Raw genomic sequence first — 13,391 nt, 5'->3', positions numbered from 1 at the left:
TTCCTCATATGTAAAATGGGGATAATATTAGTCATATCTCATGGGGTAGCTGTAAGCATGGACTATACACTGCCAGGCTCCTCATTTCATGGAATCCTCCAGGCGAGAATACTGGAGTGGGTAGCTATGCCCTTCTCCAGGGGATCTTCCCAACCCAGGAACAGAACCCAGGTCTCCTTGACTACAGGCAGATTCTTTACCATCTGAGCCACCAGGGAAGCCCAAGCATTAATAAGTCACTGTTAATGAGTCAACGGACATGAAAGCCTTTCCCGTAACATTGTAAACATTTAGTAAATGTTAAAAGGAAGCATAAAAATATACCTGCCAAATATTCTTTTTACAGTTTTTGGTTGTGTGGTCAGTTCACAGATTTACTTGTTTTTAATCACTTTGCCTCATCACTTACATAAATCACGTGTTATCAGTATCTTCTATATGCTATATGTCAAATATTACATAATTTCTAAAAAAGAATTTCTAGACAATCACATTGCTAGTTTCACAGCTGAATCAGCTAAGAAAGGGAGAGAGTTGGGCCTCTCATAACAGCATGCTGGACTGTAATCCTAGAGATTTCACAGAAAGTCCTTAATTCACTGAAAATTAATAGCAGATACAAAGAACTGAAACCACCTGCTCCAATTCTCTCATCTGTAGATGAAGAAACTGAGGCCCTGAGAAGTGTTTCAAGATCTTCCAGTTCACTAATGTTAGAAATCAGACACTTGTGTTTCCTCTGACTCAGATACGTATTTTTTAAGTGGAAAGCAACAAGGAAGACATGATGGAAAAGGGAAAAGACTGATGTAGTTTGGAAGGGTTAAGGCAGCAACCTAACAACGGGAGCTAACGTTTTATGAAGATTATAGCCCAGGCACTGTGACAAGCATTTTGCATGGGTGGCCTTATATAATTTTTGCAAAACCTGCGAGGTAGTTACTATTATTAACTCCCCTTTTAACTGAGACAGTGGAGGCCTAGAGAGATAAAATGACTGGCCCCAAATCACAAAGCCAGTGAGAGGGAGAGTCAGAGTAAATGAACCCATGCTGTCTGACTCTGGAGCCAGAACCTTTTCCACTGGATATTGCCCAAGCTTGAGAATTTAAAAAGCATGGAAGCTCTTGATCCTTGAGTCCTTCTCCTACTTTTTTTTTAGTAACTTCTCTGTTCAGAGGCAGTGCAGAGACAGACAGCAAATGAAGTGGTTTTTTAAGGAAGAACAGATGACCTTGATTTAGAGCCTACGTGAAGTAAAAGTCGCTCGGTCGTGTCCAACTCTTTGTGATCCCATGGTCTATAGCGTCCATGGTATTCTCCAGGCCATAATACTGGAATGGGTAGCTGTTCCCTTCTCCAGGGGATCTTCCAAACCCAGGGATTGAACCCAGGTCTCCTGCATTGCAGGCAGATTCTTTACCAGCTGAACCATGAGGGAAGCCCTTATTCCCTGTTATTTGAAGAAGCGCCATACACACATCACTCTAGTCCCCTGACTTGTTCAAGGCCACATAGCTGGTAAAAGTGCCACTGGAGGATGCGAACCCCATGCCGCCCCAGCGAAGCTCCAAGACCCATTTCCTGGACTCGTCAGTGGACAGTGTGTGCTTGTCTGTCCAGGAGATCTTCACTGAGCTCAGCCAAAGGCCCTTAACTGGCTTGGAACTACACAGAGTAAGAAGTTCAGCACACTCCCTGCTCTCAAGGAGTTTATGGCAAAGCTGGGAAGGAGACACCGCTTTCGGCTTAAGATCCTTCTTTTCTTCTACTTTGTAGTTAAGCAACAGAAACACTGAAGAGACTATGTGCTGGGAGCCAGCACAGGAGATCCCACCCATGACAAGGTCATGCGGAGAAGACCTGACAGGCAAGGCGGATTAGGACTCGAGGGGCTCCCTGGACCTGCTCAGCATCGACCCTGAAACCAGTCAGTCTGTCTACTGTTTACTATATTATGCCTTTCACCAACTCTTCTGACATTAACAGGGGGCTATCCCCGACCACCTTTCTCTGAAGAAAATCAACTTAGGGCTCTAGTGAATAAGTCTCCTGGGCATGAAAGGAGTATTTCAATTCTAACCCCTCTGTTGGCATTCTAGCTTGCTTGGCAGGTTTATTCATACTCTTGCAACTAACCCACATGATTGTTCACAACTTCCCAACCATGAAAGGCACAGGAAGCCTAAGCATTCTAAAAGTCCTAATGGGCATAGAGCCCTTCGAGGGGTGAAAAATTATTAGAATAGTACTGGTGAAGGGTTTCATTGTTGAGCCAATGCTTGCTGCCAAGTCTCCATATCCCTTATCCATTGTGTGCATGGGAGTGCATTAGTTAATATAGTTGGAATGTAGGAAAAACAAGTAGTAGCCTTGGCATTAGCAACATTAAACCTTTGCCTTAATAAGTTCTTTCTTTGTTGTAACCCACTGCACCTTTGCTCCATAAGAATGTAACTTTAGTACTTTCTGAGGGTGACACAGATTGGAAAAATAAAGAAAAAACACTTTAAGGGAAAACAAGTTTTCTGGTTGACGAACCTTTATCAGAAAAGGGTCATAAAATGTCAATAGGCCTCCAGGTCAGAAGATAATGTACATAACATAAGACCCTTGTAAATGGAAAGGTATGCAGAAAACATCCTGGTTTCGATAAAGGTCAAAACTGATGGAATGTTGAGCTGACTCTGCATCTTTCACTTCTGGAAATGTGTAACTCAGGGTATAAAAGCTCCTTTTGAAAATAAAGCTGCAGACACCGCTTCACCTAAGCTTGGTCTCCCCGTGTCATCTTTCGCCGACACCGTTCATCCTGAGGGTATCCCTGGACTCTGCTGAGGCTGGACCCTGGCAGACTGTAGAGCCCTAACTTCCTGCAAGACTGTCCTATTCCGCTACTCAGGCCACCCTGTGACCTGACGCCTCTGTGTCTATTTCATAGATGAACTCCATTTGCCTCTCCTCTCAGTGCTGTAAGCCTTTTCTCTTGTCTTTTAAGAAGTGGCGATTATTTTCGTCTCAATCTTTCTCTCACTCATCACCAAGGATTATGACAAGAGGGTTAACTTAAGGAGCTAACTCAAAAAAAAAAAAAGGTAACTTCTCTCTTGCCTTTAACTTTTGTAAAGAGCCTATGGGATTCCATAATATTTTCTCAAAAATGTTCAAAGAAATACATGGAAAATTTCATCCTCAACATTTTGCTGCCCAGGATAAAAAAAACAAAACCCAGAAATCTAGGGGCCAATTATTCTGCTGTCTTGGACTCTGACCTTAGAAAATCTCCCTCTGGTTTAAATCTGACTGGAACTGAGGGCAGCTGACAGCAGCTATAAGTACCAGCTAGAAGAGCAACTTGAGTCTAGGTGGTCAGATTTAATGACTACCGGGGCTTCGGAGCATCACTCAAAAGTTATAGCACCGCACCAAACTTATGGGTATGGGCTAAATGAGTAAGAACAGCAAGTTTCACTGTTATTTAAATTTATAAGTTTTTACTATGTTCCCAACATCATGCTAGCAGCTAGGTACTCGAAACAGTGACAGGTCTTTAAAAATCAACTCGTATCGACTGCACTAATAAGACCAGATAAAGAGAAGGCAGGGCAAAAGCAGAGAACATAAGAGAAGCGGTAAAGAGGGAGAGAGAGGGGGGCTTACTGTTGGCAAACAGTGGATTGAGTGAAATATTGTGATGTGAATTAGAATGTAAAGTGGTACAGAACCCACCTCAGTATCAGCTCTCAGTGGGAAAGAATCTACCTGCCAGTGCACGAGACAGGGCTTCAATCTGTGGGTTGGGAAGATCCCCTGGAGAAGAAGATGGCAACCCACTCCAACCTCTTGCCTGGGAAATCCCATAAACAGAGGAGCCTGGTGGGGTACAGTCCCTCAGGTATTAAGAGTCGGACATGATTTAGGGACCAGACGACAACCAGCAGGCGTTTAGAAGTGTGGCTCTTGACCGTCTCCCTCGCTTCTGCTTTTCCCTGGCTGGTTGCAGTTGAAAATATAAAAAACAATCTTAATAAGGAAATAAATGAGTTGGGTTCTAAGCCTGACCTTAGCTCTGAAACCATGAGTTACTTAACCGTTCACAATCTGTTTTCTCAAGTGCAAAATGAGTGAACATGTATATGGGAGCTGACTTTTACGGTTGAAAGTTCCATCATAATTTTTAAATTGGGATAGCGGCATCTATTGCTCAGTCCCTGCGAGGATCACAGGAAGTGATTGGGTGAAGCACCTCGCGCGGTGCCTGGCGCTTTCTAGCTGTTCAGTGAGCGGAAGCTCTCGTCACCAACATGGTATTCTGTTGTACTTTTTAAGTTCTGGGATGGGGATTAGAGGAGAACAAAATGAGAACCAGTGAATTAAGACTGGACTTCAGTTCAGTTGCTCAGTCATGTCCAACTCACAGCGACCCTATGGACTGCAGCACGCCAGGCCTCCCTGTCCATCACCAACTCCCGGAATTTACTCAGACTCATGTCCATTGAGTCAGTGATGCCATCCAGCCATCTCATCCTCTGTCGTCCCCTTCTCCTCCTGCCTTCTATCTTTCCTAGCATCAGAGTCTTTTCTAATGAGTCAGTTCTTTGCATCAGGTGGCCAAAATACTGAAGCTTCAGATTCAGCATCAGTCCTTCCAATGAATATTCAGGGTTGACTTCCTTTAGGATAGACTGGTTGGATCTCCTTGCAGTCCAAGGGACTCTCAAGAGTCTTCTCCAACACCACAAGTTCAAAAGCATCAATTCTTTGGCACTCAGCCTTCTTTATGGTCCAATTCTCACATCCATACATGACTAGTGGAAAAACCATAGCTTTGACTAGGTGGACCTTTGTCGGCAAAGTTATGTCTCTGCTTTTTAATATGCTGTCTAGGATGGTCATAGCTTTTCTTCCAAGGAGCAAGCACCTTTTAATTTCATGGCTGCAGTCACCACCTGCAGTGACTTTGGAGCCCAAGAAAACAAAGTCTGTCACTGTATCCATTATTTTCTCATCTGTTTGCCATGAAGAGATGGCAGCGGATGCCATGATCTTTGTTTTTTGAATGTTAGGGACATCTAGCATCTGTAGAAGGAAAACCTCCCTAGAGTAGGTCTTACAGGCTTCCTTCCCACTCTTTTATTCTCTTTCCTTTCCCCTTACTGCTTTATTCATTCCATTCAACAAACATGCACTGACTGCCTACAGTATGTAGGACACAGAGCTAAGTACTGAGAATGGGAAAGAGAGAGAAGAGGAGGGATTCTGAGGGGACAATATAATCAGATGGGCTTTTGGAGGAGGGTATCTATGAACCATCAGAAATGATATGCAAAATTTTTTGAGTATGTGGGTGTATACAACTTCTCTGAGAAGTTCTGGAGGGATTCTAAAATGAATTTTTTTTTTTTAAAGAATGAAAAGTATAATAAACTGAGCAAGAAGCAAACAAAATTTATATAAGCAAAAACATAAAATACTCTTGAAAAATCACAAAATTAGTCTTGAGGAAATAGAAATATGGACCATGATCCTTGGATAGAAAATTTCAACCTCATAAAGATGGCAGTACTCCCTAAGCTACTTTATAAATTAAAACATAATCTCAATAAAAATACCACCGAGTGTTTTATCTGGAAATTAGACAAACTTATTATGAAGCTCATATGGCAGAATAAACAAGCAAAACAGCCAGGAAAACTCTGACAAGGAAAAACTAATCCCTCCAGATAGCAAAACAAATTACAAGCCACTAAAATTGAGATAGTTTTGTAATGGCGTATTAATTGACAATCAAACCAATGGAACAAAACTGGAAATCCGGTAGGAAACCCAAACGCACATAAGAGTTTAGTAGTATCTGCTAAAGACAGCATCTCAAACCAGTGAAGAAAGGATAAGAGCCTTTAATAAGTAGTGTTACAATAAATGGCTGGCCACTGGAAAGAATATAGGACTCGATCCTTCCTCAAACCAAATGCCAAGATAAATTCCAAATGGATCAGACTCTTAGATTTTTTTTAAAAAAGGTGAAACCATATATTTTTCTAGAAGAAAACATTAATGAATTCCTCATAAATTGAGAATGGTGCAAACTTCCTAACTCTGACTCAAAATCTAAAGTAATACGCTGTAGGGCTGATAATTAGCACTATATAAAGATGTAAAACTTCACAGCAATAACACAACATATGTAAAAGTCAGGCACGTGACAAACCGGAAAAAATACCTTTGTAACTTATACCACAGACATTGGGCGGATATTCTGAACTCATAAAAGGAGAAAACAAATTAAAAGTATACTGAAATATTATTTCTTACCTATCAGATTGACAGAACTCCAAAAACTCTGGCAGCAAGACTTAAGAGAAAAAGAAAAGAAGGGTCAGGCAGGAAATAAAAACTTCAGTGAATGTCCCCTATTACACAGTTCTGATTTTGGAACCATGTACATGGTTTTCATAGTTAAAAAGACAAAATTAAATTTTACAAGGCAATTCTTAAATTTTAAAACAAAAATCAGTCTGATTATCAAGTTGGTGGCATAACCACATAGAGAAAATAATTATATCAAGAGACTTTGGGACAGTGTTTGATGCTACTGCTGCTAAGTCGCTTCAGTCGTGTCCGACTCTGTGTGACCCCATAGACGGCAGCCCACCAGGCTCCCCCATCCCTGGGATTCTCCAGGCAAGAACACTGGAGTGGGTTGCCATTTCCTTCTCCAATGCATTAAAGTGCAAAGTGAAAGTGAAGTCGCTCAGTCGTGTCTAACCCTCAGTGACCCCATGGACTGCAGCCTACCAGGCTCCTCCGTCCATGGGATTTTCCCGGCAAGAGTACTGGAGTGGGGTGCCACTGCCTTCTCAAATAGTGTATATTTGAAGGACAAAAGAAACCTTATAAAAAACTAAAACATTCAGCAATCTAATGGTCAGTACAGATAACAGCATTGCTACTTGCCTGGTTAATAACGTGACCAGAGAAATCCAGAGTGAACGAACAGCCCCAAAGCCCCAGAGCATGGCCCACTGAGTGTTAATGACTGATGGTCAAGTAGAAGGGTGAGAGGTGAGTGGAGACAGTGCTAAGAGTTGAGGCTTGAGACAGGCACAGCCAGGGTTTGAGGGCAGCCCAAGCCATGCCAAGGAACCGTGCAGAGGATTAGCCTGGAGAGTAACATGTTCAGATCTGTGCTTTATAAAGATCACAAGCAACAATGTACAAATAGACTGGAGAGAAACAAAGCTGGGAAGTTGGCCAGCCAGCTAGAAGACTGTTGTGGCAGTAATTCAAGACAAGAGAGTACAGCAGCTTTGGCCAAAAGAGAAAGGGGATTTCAATGGGCTTGTAGTCTAAATAAGTGGGTGCCATTTGTAGATGGGGAGTAGAAGGGGATGGATAGTTGAAGAGAAGGGGAAGAACACTGGACAACTCCCGGGTTTCTACCTCTGGCAACACTGTGGCGCCATCCACGGAGATGAGGAGCCCAAGAGAAGTGGCAGATGAAAGAATGGCAAGGAGAATGGAGCCCCTCGTGGGGGCAGGGAGCTAAGGAAGTCAAGAAGAAAGACCCAACTGTCAGGCCACAGTCCTAGAAAGATGGGAAACAGGTGGAACTGGAGAGTTAGATTACCTGTAGTAAAATTTTCTCAAAGTCAGAAACAGAACCATATACTGTTCACTTATGATTTTATATTTTTTAAAAAGTCAACCAACCAGTATTTGGAGCCTAAAAAGCTATTTAGCCTTGTGATCCTTTGTTTCTCATCTCCCTCAACATTCCTGGGTCTTTTCCTTCACAAAACATACTCTATGGTATGTCCCAGAATCAGATTCTAGTTACAGCAGAGGTCACCCATGCAAACACCTTCAGGGGTCACAGACGTAAAATCTCTGATGTTTAAAAGTAAGCAACTAATTGGTAAATGCTACATGGGCCAAACTCTGGCTTAAACTGTTTTCTACTAAGGTCCCATTAAATAAATATATATCCTAACATACAGATGGGCTTTCCCAGGAGGCTCAGTGGTAAAAGATTCCACCTGCCAATGCAGGAGATGCGGGTTTGATCTCCGGGTCGGGAAGATCCCCTGGAGGAGGAAATGGCAACCCACTCCAGCATTCAGGCCTGGAGAATCCCACGGACAGAGGAGCCTGGCCGGCTGCAGTCCATGGGGTCGAAAAGAGTCATCACGACTGAGCATGCACACACAGAACATAAAGATGTAAAAGATATTTCCTTCTTCCCTGTTCCCCACCCCGCTTTGGGTACTAATAAAACCAGAAAACATGTCTACAAATTGGCTTTTTCAGAGGTCCTAACACTAGCTAAAGTCTGAGATGAAAAGTGAAAGATGAAAGTGAAGTCACTCAGTCGTGTCCGACTCTTTGCGACCCCATGGACTGTAGCCTATCAGGCTCCTCCATCCATGGGATTTTCCAGGCAAGAGTGCTGGAGTGGATTGCCATTTCCTTCTCCAGGGGATCTTCCCGACCCAGGAATCGAACCTGGGTCTCCCATATTGCAGGCAGACGCTTTACCGTCTGAGCCACAAAGTCTGAGATGAGTCTGGTTTCAGAGAGCAGCTCTGCTGTCACAGGGGGGCCCCAAGACAAATGCAGGGCAGTGCCCTCTCCCCCTGTGCTGCCCCTCTGAATCTACCCTTCTCCTCCTCTCTCCCCTTTATCCCTGCTTTCTAACCCTGAGAAACTGACTCTATCTTCAGAAAGTTGATGCCTAGAGCCAAAGTACTGGGCTTCTATGCTCTTCCCTTTACCTGTCGGAAGAAATGACTGTTTTATCTGCTTACCAGGCAGCCGAGACAACATGTCCCCACTCACCAGCCTCGAGTGAAACAACAACAAGGATCTCTAAAGCATCTCTGAAGCACTTCGCTGGGTAAAGGCTTCTGCACAAACATTCAACTATGCTCAACCGGTTTAGACAGGAAACAAAGCCAGAAAAGATACTTTTCCATCTTTGAGGTCAAGGGCAAAGAAAAACAGAAAGTACTGGTTTTAGGGGGACTCTCCTCGCTGTTTCAGTTCAGTGGTGTATTGTATGTTCATTGTCGGCTCTGTACCGTTGGAGGGGTCTAGGACCCACCCCTCTGAGATCTGACTAAAGTACAAGCATACCTCATTTTATTGTGGTTCAAAGACAGTGCATTTTTTACAAATTGAAGGTTTGTGGTAATCACGCATTGTCAGATGATGGTTAGCATTTTTTTACTAAGTTTTTTTAAAAATTAAGGTATGTACATTGTTTTTTTTAGACATAATGCTATTACACACTTAACAGACTAGTATAGTGTGAACATAGCTTTTACATGTCATGTTTGAGAAATTAAGAAATCAAAATTGAGAAACTGAGAAATCAAACAATATATGTGACTCACTTTATTGCAATGGTCTAGAACTGAACCTGCCGTATCTCCACGCTATGCCTGTAATGGGCTCTTTTCCCAGAATTAAAAATGGCATTTACACAAGTCTGCAGGCAAATTCAAAGGCTTCATAGGTCCCCTACAACCTGACCAGATACCCCAGATTAACAAGTTGATGCAGATCAGCAGTAACATATTTACTTTATCTATGGAAATGAAATACTTGATGTCATGATTTTGAGGATATGCAGTTACATAACACTATTAGGGCAATGTTAGGAAAGATAGTTTTCTTTCCCTACCCTTCTCTCCCTTGAGAGCTGTAGGAGTCTTAAAACTGCACTCTGTGTGAATGAAATACCACACCCACTGCACAACTTAAAGGAAGTGACAACCTCATCTCTGAATTTAAATGCCCTTAATATTTAATTCTTTCCTCTCTGTGGTTATAGCTTGCTTTCTCCACGTTATTAGGATGATGGCTTTAGAAGGCAGGCTATTGGAGATCCAGAAAAACCACATATCCCAATTCAATTTCCTAGTGAAAATCAAAGAGCTCACGCTCTTGAAGAGTTGAAAGAGGCTGAAGGGTCACCGCCTCCCCCCAGGGTGCTGGCACAGGCAGTACTCCAGAAGGGTAATGTAAATACTCAGTACAAGGCAACAGGGCACACCAATTTGTTTTTCAATCTATTTTATTTCAGTTCAAAGCATCTTTGCAGACAGATAGTCCAAGAAAACAAGCCACACTTTGGTTATACTCAGTCTTCCTCAATCTCCAAAAGCAGGTGAGGACTGCCCAAGTGTGGCGTGGTTCCCTGCACTGCCTGTCTGCAATGATGCTTTGAACTGAAATAAAATAGATCGAAAAACAAATTGGTATACCCTGGCTTTTCCTGCAGTTTTATATTATCCTTCAAATAGTGTTACCACCTACTCTTTACTGAAACCCAACAGACCCAACTCACAGAGTAAAACTGCAAGAGTTTAAATGCGAAGGTTCCACCCAAACCTAAAATAGCAATTTAATTCAGGGCTTGCTGGTTAACACTGCATTAACACGCCACTCTCTGTTGGGTTCCCTGCTCCACTTGCTGGGCTGGATCCCATCTTCTGGTGACTTACGCAGTATGCTTACTGGAGAGAGTGAAAGTAAAAGTAAAACTTGACACTGCTGACCTTCCTATATACTCTGCTTGGTGTATTACTGCCTCTGTGAATTTTCCTGTTTATGAGCCCAAACATCATCATGTGTCTTTACCTGTGCAAAAAATCTACCTGCTTCAAAGCATTCAACATTCTGCTTATAGTATGCAACATTATTTTGAAAACTTTTAGAGGAAACCCCAAATCATTTGCAAACAAATTCTAAAATTACTACCAACTAGAATAAGCCTATCATTTGCTTAGAATGAAGGAATGCAAATATTTTCAAGCTTAAAACACCAAAACGATGAAATACACTCTACAGACACTTGTGCAATTTTATTAAAAAAATTAAACCCCATTTGGAAATGTTCCCCTCTTAACATAAAGAAAAAAATGAGACCTGTCCCCCCCACAAAGATAAAAACATACACACATATACCCATGCACAAACACACCTCAAATTCAACTGTAACGCACTTCTGAATTTTTGTTATTATTTTAGCACTTTGAGTGAGCTTCTCTGGTGGCTCAGACTGTAAAGAATCTGCCTGCAATGCAGGAGACCCAGCTTTGATCCCTGGGTCAGGAAGATCCCCTGGAGAAGGGAATGGCTAACCACTCCAGTATTCTTGCCTGGAGAATTCCATGGATAGAAGGGCCAGTGGAGTACAGCCCATGGGGTTACAGAGTTGGACAGGACTGAGCCACTAACACTTTCACTTTCCAGCATTTTAAGTAAGTTTCCATTTGGGGCCAAACTTGGCTGTTCTAACTGGAATTCAGCAACATGTGTAACAAAACACACACGAGTCCTCTGGTACCATTATCCATTATCCACATGTATCAGATAAGATGATGACTTGTAACTGGCCCAAGAGATGCCCCTTTTTCAGCAATAACGCTGGGAACAGGGCCAGGACTCAGAGCACAGGACTGTGAGACCCAGCACAGTCACCGGCTTCTTTCAGCCCTGTGCTCTCCAAGTTGGTGCCGTCTCACAGTGCTTGAACTGCTGAAAAGTTCTTCCTCCTCAACTCCTTCCCCTTTCCCTTCTTCTGAACTGGATCCTAGTCACTGCACAAGTTTCAGCCTAAACTACCCAGAAGAGAGGCCTCTGGGGACAGGCAGTCTCCCAAGTCAGCACTGCTTCGCTTCCTTTACAGCAGCTGCCACAACCTGGAATGACTTGGCTATTCTTTTAATGTGTTAAGACACTGGTTTTAAGTCCATGTTTCATCCTGGTAATCCCAGGCACACTGCTGTCTGGTAAACAGCAGCCACGCAAATATTTGCTCAATGAATGACCTGCGTTTATTTAATATTTACCAAATGCCAGGTTGTGGGCACTGGCTAGCAGCTGATGTAAAAACAAGCAAGGTGTGGCACCTGCCCTTGAAGACCTCCCAAGCAGTAGGAAAGATTTAGTAAACAGATGGGTAATGCAGGGTGGTTAGTGTGATCAGTTTAGGTTCAGACCCCAGCTCCCTTAGGCATTAGCTATGGAACCTTGGGCATCTCTTCCAACTGCTTCCTCATCTTTAAAATAGGACTATCAATACAACCTATGCCATAGTGTTGGTGTGAGGAGTAAATGACAGGCTATGGAAATAAAGCACATAATGCAGTCCTTGGCACACAGGAATCAGTCAATAAAAATTAACTATTAATTTGACTATAAAGACGCAATGACAGCTGTATATGAAATTATCTTTGATTACCTGTATGCCATCTGTCCAAGCCTCTACAGAATTTAGTTCCACGGAAGGGAAGAGATGACATTGATCTTGTTCACCATTGTATTTCTATTTCCAGGAGTCTGAATCATTGCTAGTATTTTGTAGGCACTCCACAAATACTGAATGCTTAACTAATGCATGCATACAAGCATTGGGTACTCTGAGTCTACTTGTTAGTTAAACTAGTGATGAATAGTTGGGTTTGGGAACAACTCCTATAAAAGAACAAAGTCTAAATTAGAAAGTGGGGGTGCAGCAGAAGTTTGATGATTTAGCCAAGTAAGAGGAAATTTTCATTTTGAGGTTGTAATTAAAATCCACAAACCATACAAAGATTTGGCTTCCATTCCAAGGAAGAATCAATAGTGCCAGGTTGACAGATCTAAAAGAATAAAATCTGAACAGAATGAGATGGGTCCCCAGGCAAGTGGCACCCAGGAGCAACTTGCCAGACCCGTAATCTATGAGGCTCTAAAACAGCTTAACCTCTCAGAACCTGGGCTTTCAACCCACGCAAAACGGACACATGGACGGACAAAAGTTGCTGGCACAAAAGCGCTGTGCATTAATATAAATAAGTATCTGGCTTGCTGCAGGTGCTCAGTAGATGATACTGTTATTCAAAGGAAGGGAAACAATTCCATTTTGAATAATAAACCAATAAAACCAGAAGTAATGGGAGCCAGAGTGTGTGGTTAACTACAGAGCTCTGGGGTGCACAGGGCAGTTGTAACTCGAGTTTCCCACTCGGGTGGGAAGGGGCCTGAGGAGTCCCTGAAGCCTGAAGGACAACACTAACCCAGCCTACTTGTGTCTACAGCCGGTCCTGCCACACTGCTGCGAAAAGGCCAAAGACAGCGTCGGCTTTGGGGATCAAGGCATCAGATTTAAGTCTTGCAACTACTCAAATTCGCTCTTGCACGAGGAAAGCGGCCATGGACAAATATAGAAACCACGAACACGGCTGTGTTCCAAGAAAACTTCACTGATGGACACCGGAATTTGATTTCCTGTTAACTGTCACAAGTTATGCGAAATACTTTCTCCTTCAACCAGTAAAAAAGAAAAAAGTAAAACCTTCTTAGCTCCCGGCAGACAAAAAAAAAAAAAGGGAAGGGAGGGG

The 13,391-nt window shown here is 42.7% G+C and overlaps 1 protein-coding gene across 9 annotated transcripts in view; it reads right to left on the bottom strand.

Moving 5' to 3' along the window:
- The window catches only part of ZBTB40 (zinc finger and BTB domain containing 40), a 79,306-nt gene that overhangs the window by 65,196 nt on the left and 719 nt on the right, over positions 1 to 13,391 (bottom strand). For 2 of the 9 annotated variants that reach the window (XM_010830004.1, XM_010830009.1), the window contains exons 2-3: positions 12,251 to 12,483; positions 6,316 to 6,355 (exon numbers count right to left, since the gene is read on the bottom strand). The exons of 3 other annotated variants lie outside the window; for them this stretch is intronic. The gene's annotated coding sequence lies outside the window, so the exon portion shown is untranslated. Of the gene's footprint in view, positions 1 to 6,315; positions 6,356 to 8,807; positions 9,196 to 12,250; positions 12,484 to 13,391 lie in introns of those variants that run through there. 4 more of the 9 variants (XM_010830005.1, XM_010830010.1, XM_010830003.1 and 1 more) reach the window with 2 other exon arrangements.

The sequence above is a fragment of the Bison bison genome, unplaced genomic scaffold, assembly GCF_000754665.1.
Source record: "Bison bison bison isolate TAMUID 2011002044 unplaced genomic scaffold, Bison_UMD1.0 scf7180017864516, whole genome shotgun sequence".
NCBI lineage: Eukaryota > Metazoa > Chordata > Mammalia > Artiodactyla > Bovidae > Bison > Bison bison.
The sequence above is the reverse complement of the archived record's forward strand: the minus strand, read 5'-3'. Positions and strand labels throughout refer to the sequence as shown.